Here is a 7,314-nt window from a genome sequence, read left to right on the forward strand (position 1 = left end):
ATGTTCACTGTTACGAGTAACTGAGTATCGGTTAAGTTAGATAAAAGAAAAGTTGATTATCAACAAACAACTTGCCAGGTCTGCTTGCCCCTAAACTCGGCTGACGTGTTTCGCCTAATGTAGCCGTAGCCAGCGGCGTTCTACTGAAGTTTGCACTGTATCAACGATATTGATAGCTTTGCTGGAAATTGGTGGCTGGGGAGTATCGTCGTGGGGTGATGACCGATTAAGGCCGTCGGGATGATCGTTAATCATTTGCTCATTCACGATGCTTCCTCTATAGCACTTTACAATGAAGCTGTTACATAACCTGCTTCTTACAGCCTATGAAAACAGAGCGCCGCGCACGTGCTCATAGAATTCGGATCGTCCTTCATCACTAAGGCTGCCCGAACGCTATGTGAGAAAATTTTTAGCCCGTGATGTTAGCTGGTCAAGCATTTTCAGGTTCGACCAGATTACCAGGGCCAGTGGAAGGACGTCGAAGGTAAATTTCTCAGCCGAGTATAATTTATTTTTCACTCTTCCCACTGATCGTGCTTGATCTGCTTTATCGATTCGGTATTCGATGGTTCACAAACAACCGTTTACCAACACGGGCTCGTCGAGATTTAAAGTAAGCGGCCCCTTGACTCCATTACCTGTGGGTGTATTAATTGTTGATGACAGTTAGTATAACATGATTCTGTACATAGTGCCTTAGCTGATCCGGCACAGTATAATGAAAGCGCGAGAAGAGCCAAAATACTTCGAAACGGAACCGTGAAGGTAAAAACGGGAGTAAGCAAATAGGTCAAGTTCCAATTTGTTACGGTTACAGTATACGCATCTATATCTATAGGGTGGGTGTATAAATGAAGAATCTGCATTACGCTATCCTTTTGAAACTGCTTCTAAGCAAAAACAGGTACTTCGAAGAAGCTTTTTTCAATGTACTTGAGATGTTATTTTTGTCAAATATATTCATCATTGGATGCTATTATAATTTCGATTCAAAATTCAAACCATTAAATTGTTATTTTTAAAATATTGCTTTTTTTTAATTTGTAAATAATTTATTAATAGTAACTCCAGGCCACGCAGTATTGGTTAATGTGAACTTGTGACAATTTCGCTTAAATATATTGCATGCAGAAAATCCAGCAAAAATAAATTTTGGCCTAATAGCAGGTTGAAAGTTCCAAAGCTACAAAGGTTCAAAATGGCCAAAAAATTCTAGAGATAAATAAGTGTCAAAAGACTCACCATTGAAACTTATTTGAATGCCCCAATGTCGTTCGTTTCTATATTCACAACTTTGTATTTGTTGTTTCTTCTTGTTGTTTCTATATTCACAACAGATTTTGATAAATCTCTAGTCCTTTAAATCTAAATCCTATTAAGAATCTTTCGGTTTGCCTAATGAAAGTTATCCTCGAATTTTTCAGAAGCCGCATGAAGACTAGTAACAATGTACGTTAATATCAGATACAAATCTGGAACATTGGCAAGGGTGTGCCCAGCACGAACGGATTGAATGATTTCCGCTTAAATTCTGAAAGGGTTATAGGATTGCCTTTCATTACGAACTCATTCTTTTCTTCTAAAAGGAACTGGTCCTGGTCTGTTACCAGGGGCACCAAATGAACGCATGCCTGTTATAATAAACAGCCTTTTTATGGCTTTATCCTGATGCCGATTGTGAATACAGACTACCATATTTCTAACATTTAGAACAAGCATTAGAAGATCTCCGAACAGTGCAACAGTCGATTGAAAATCATTTAGATTGACCTGATCAGGTAAATTATTTATAGACATGACAACGGATGCTTTGTTATCAGGTAGGTCTAGCGTTATTCCAGCAGGGCTACAAAATACACTGTTGATACAATAAATGAAACAAAGGAATTAATTTGTTGTTGTCTGGTAAGTAATTGCCCGAAATGTACTTGGGCCTTAAGAACTAAACCTAGAAAAGAACAAAACCCTCAATCGATTTTATCAATCACCCAGATTAAACCATGTTTGTAATCGTAATAGATGCCTTTGCAGAATAAACTGAAACATATGCCACATCATCACGACGAGGATTGTTATACAGTGTTGTCTAATTCATACGGAATAACGCTCGCCGATTTCTGCGGAAGCGCTTAAGAGCAACAGGTCAACCATCTAAAAGGGCGGATCAGTGTTAAGACATAGCGATAAATCATGTCCGATCACCAGTATGGGACTAGAGCTAGGAACGTGGTGCATAGAACAGTTCATATAACAACAGATCCGTAACAGATAAAGACAGGGCCTCTAGTATATATACTCAGCATTGATAATGTAGTGTATAAGGTCAAGTCAACCAACAGGTCTTGAAATTTCGAACGGACCAGATTTGCCTACGTCACATATAACTGCTACTTATAAACGATAAATATTGAATAACAACTCTAAACAGAGATATTACAGTAGCTAATTAGACTGGGCCTGCTTGTCCTATGACCAGAGTAGGTAAAACAGTCAACAATATTATTTCTAAATGTCTTAAAAATAGAATTAAGCATTGACAGTTATACTCAGGCTAGTCCGTAGTAAAAAGACCGATTGTCGAAATGTCATTTGAGCTCAATTGTAACCCAAAAAAGCACAGCAAGACCTGAATGCTGCTGAGCCCACTAAAACAACTGGTTGCAGGTTATTTGAAATTTAAAAAAAACACATAAAATGAGTAATAAATAACTTTACAATAATTATAATGAATAAATAAAATTAACTTATTATTTTTATCAAGTAGCACTTTATTGAAAAAAATTCGCCACATCAAAGATCCAACGGGTTGACGGGTAAAGCAAAAGACAGCTGATGAGAACTGGTCGGTCAATTTTACTGAAGCCTTTACCCTTTCCAAAGGGAACACGCGGGACATAAAGCACGTAATTATGCTTTATTGTTGTATGCGGCTATTTGAAGAGGTCGTCTTTACCGTGCATGAAACGATCCTGCGGATCGTTTCGAAGGAGCAGCAGCAGGCAGGCGCGGACAGGGGACCGTTTCGAAGATATCGACAAGCAATCACGTCGAACACCATAATGTTTTCAGGTACCATTTAGTTAGAAAAGTTTTTACGACTTTTGGGCTATTTTTTGCCAATCCATATTAGATTTCTATATAAAGCTAGCCCTGAACGACAGAACGTTTGCGGCACGCTTGAACGTAATTTAAGTATTATATGGGTCTTCATATGTTTTCTATACATCTAAAGATGTCTCGAGAGATGCACTGAAAATAAACAAAGAAATTCCTATAAAAAATTGTTAGACTTACCGTATGTTTACAATTAAGACACTACCAATGTATATCAAGACAATCAGGCAATACTTTAAGCGCTGGAAGCGTAAGCGGATTAATTTAAGAAACTCTGTTTTATTCAATGGTTCAATTGCGTCCCCATGGTATTTTGAAATTTCATTAAATGTCATTATCGGGCGTACTTTTCAAAATATTTCACGTATTCAGCGCATTTGTGGAAACACACTTATTGCCGGAGGTGATGATTTCTCTGCAAAGCTTTCTCTAAACGAAAATGTAATGTATCTTTACTAGATACGATAATTGATCTTTCGTTAGGTCAACATAGCACGGTGTCTTATTAATTTTAAACTCAATTCATACTAGGCACGCTCCGTATTCGTGAGTCGGCAGCTTTTCAATAAATACATGTATCAAAGAAGGTGCGAAGTTCGAGATCAGAGCCAATGGCCTTCAATCCAGTTTTCCACAGTGGATCGTTACCGAAGAAATAAGGGATGTTGACGAATGTAAATCATTTTGCTAGCACATATTGGTGAAAGAATCAAAACAGAGCTGATCCGCGTGAAGTGACCTAACCTAACTTAACCTAACCTAACTTAACCTAACCTAATCTAACTTAACCTAACCTAACTTAACCTAACCTAACTTAACTTAACTTAACCTAATTTAACCTAACCTAACCTAACTTAACCTAACCCAACTTAACCTAACCTAATTTAACCTAACTTAATTTAATCTAACCTAATTTAACCTAACCTAACCTAACTTAACCTAACCCAACTTAACCTAACCTAATTTAACCTAACCTAATTTAACCTAACTTAACCTAACCTAATCTCGCCGAAGTCCGGGATCGCTGACAAACAGATTTCGTTCAGTCCATCAAAGACACATTTTCTATCTATGCTGAATATTCTAGGGTTCTAGGGTCCACTATTTTCCAATCAGAAAAAAAGTTTACAAATATAAGCTGCAACAACACGTTGAATTAATACCGATCTTATTTATTGAAATTAATCGGATGTCTAATAGCTTATCCTGCCTTTGGTTTACTACAACTGAAAAAAGGTGGGCTCAGCTTAGCCCAGAAGGATCCTAGCAGATGCTTCTGAACGTGTAACGATCAGATATTCTGCTGAATTAGTTTCTTTACGAATAATGCACCATCGACTGTTTTGAGAGAAATTTAGCAAACAAGAAGAACTGTAATTTTGCGCCGACTTCGATGCTATCGTGTAAAAACTACATTGCTTACTACGCTTCATTAGTTATCCATTGGGATTTTTCGATGGTATTATTCCTTGTTTATATCGTGTAATTATATATTACTTGTTTCATTTTACCGAAACAGTAATGTATAATGTATGATATATGTATAGATGTAGTATAGATTGATTGATAAGCCGGAGATGACTGATGGATCAAGCAGTTAGTCGTTACGTTTTACTCATAAAACTAAGACTTGATTACTCACATAGCCAAACCCAAATAAAGGTTTTTTAAAGGCGTATGAAACTTAAGGGAAAACTTTCTGCGAATACACTTTTTTGCCATGTTGGGAAATCCTTTATTTAGTATTAAGGCAATATAACGTTGAGGTCGTTAGCTACAATAATTAAAAGGAACTGACTTGTTTGAATAGATCCATTTTCTTTAGTGTTATTGCACATAGAAAATATATGAAATAATTCTGACGTTTTTACCATATGACCGTACTTAATTCCTTCGAATGACCACTAACCCCGGTCACCTGTGGGTTCGTAGTCTGTTGGATGCGGCAATACTCTAGCATAGAAACATCTTGTGACATGTCTGACAATTTTGCTCTTTGTCCAGGTCGTTTGCTTTATGAAGAGAGCGGTTCTAAGAATACTGGATCCCATTACGGCTCACCCCGAAGATACTACATCTCCACTCAACACTTAAGCAAACACATAAAATACTACGCGAATTTTAATAGCCGGCTAGTGCATATATTTCTGAAATGCGTTTCTCTTCATAGCTCACTTAAACTAGATTGCGTCATTTCTTTCAGCATTTCAACCTGAGTCACTCCCTATCTAAACAACCCCTCAGCTGGGGAAAACCTTTCGGCACAGTTGTTGGTGTTCTTCAAAATTTGAACGTTTCAAAAATCGATAGCTTGCGAAATCAGTGTTGCCTCCATCAAATATTCGTTTCACCGCTAACCTCGATGCCTAAACACTCAGATTCTAAAGGTGGCCATGGCTGGCAGAGGCGGGAAAGGGGCATTGTCTAATATTATCGGAAGCTTTTCTTTTGAGGCGCATCAGCTCAATAGGCGCTAGGCCAAAAGCCAGATGACGGAAGCACGCGGGGTGGGTATGGCAGAAATATTTAAATTTCTTCAAAGAATACCGATAGTGCTTTCGCCTGAATTTCGTCTGACGTCAACCATCTGCTCACCGCTTATCCTTTACGTAGAGCTTAGCGATGGCATTGTCCACAACATATTTATGTTCATGTTTTCTTGATTAATGCATTCGACCAAAAAGTCTTGCTAACTCTATAGTGTCATTGCACTTATAAGGTAAAGCGAGATTGAAGATCCGTATTTTCGGTTATAAAACAATCCTCCAAGTGTTGTTCAGACATCCGCACAGAACGCTCTACAACTGAACGGGAAAGGGGCTTGCGCACAAATTCTTCACAGCTGTTGGCCACAGAGGCGCGAACGAAGATAGCTATGACAGTCCGTGGTGACCGACTCGAATGAGCATGTGACACGCGGCTGATGACAGTGTGGCATATCTGCCCGGCGGCTGCTACGAAGGGGCAAGAGTTCCCTGATACCCCAGATTACATATCTGTGCAGTGCGGCATGTATAGTAAAGAAGGACCGTAGACGATACAGCTATCCAGAAGTCTGAACAAATACAGGGTCTTGGCCATCGATTGAAAGGCCCAGTGGCTTCAATCTGTATAAAATGCACATCTAAAATACATTAACAAAAAAGCCGTAAAATGAAGCTAAAAACTTAGCTGAACTGTAGTTTGCTTAGTTGCAACGTGGAAATAAGGGAGTCGCTTAAATTCGAATGTACTGCTGAATCGACTGACGGTGTTCCAGAAGCAGAGGCAGGAACAAGAGATGCGACGAAGTCACGAACTCTTGCAAGGATATGGATCAAAACATGTCTACTTCAAGAGAACTAGCAGCTTTATGGACGTTGTTTGGGTTTGTCGTTTTCTTAATACGCTTCACGCGACGACAGGCCTAAAGTGATGCTATTCCACTCAAAACAGGCCTTTTATTTGCGGCTAAGCTATTAGAAGGAGCCACTAAATAGAGAAAAATCAATAAACTTCCGTAGCTATCGTAATGAGACATGTCATAAAAGTAATTGTGTTTGTAAAACACAATTACTTTTATGTAACTGCAAGTAAATGCAAGTAAAAGTGTAAAAACACTTTATGTTTATAACACTTCAAATGATTTCAATCTGCCTTGATGACTTGATGATTGAATGACTTCAATCTAAATCATTATAAACAGTTGCCTATTGTAGCTTTGTTGCTGAAGAAAAAGGCATAGACATTTACAGTACATAATTGTATAACATCATATGAAAATAATTCCCTGCCGCATATTCCTAGGATTTGTAAACATTCACATGAATAGTGCACTATTTTTAAGTGCATCATGTTTGCTCCTTTATCAATACTTGCTAAATACTGTGGAGTCGGACAAAAAAGATGTAAAATGTTCTAGCTAGCTGTAACGCAATGGATGATCAGTATGTCGAAGGAAGAGTGTTTAGATAAATCGGTCTACGACATGCTCAGTCGGAACGCCACTTCTCACTTAAGTCAGTGCCAACTCTCGTTTAAGTTCGAACTGTGTTTCCCCAGCCCAATGCTTTTTTCCACCTAGGTAAAAAAAGCCCTCTTATTTTAACCAGTTAGATTTGCTCGAGTCGAAGTCTCAGGGACGAGCTACAAATATCGAGGTGTTTAACGGGTATGGATTTCCTTAGTGGACCCGGTCGAGAAGGATGTGATCCTCTC

The sequence above is a fragment of the Varroa jacobsoni genome, unplaced genomic scaffold, assembly GCF_002532875.2.
Source record: "Varroa jacobsoni isolate VJ856 unplaced genomic scaffold, vjacob_1.0 scaffold_923, whole genome shotgun sequence".
Taxonomy (NCBI): Eukaryota; Metazoa; Arthropoda; class Arachnida; order Mesostigmata; family Varroidae; genus Varroa; species Varroa jacobsoni.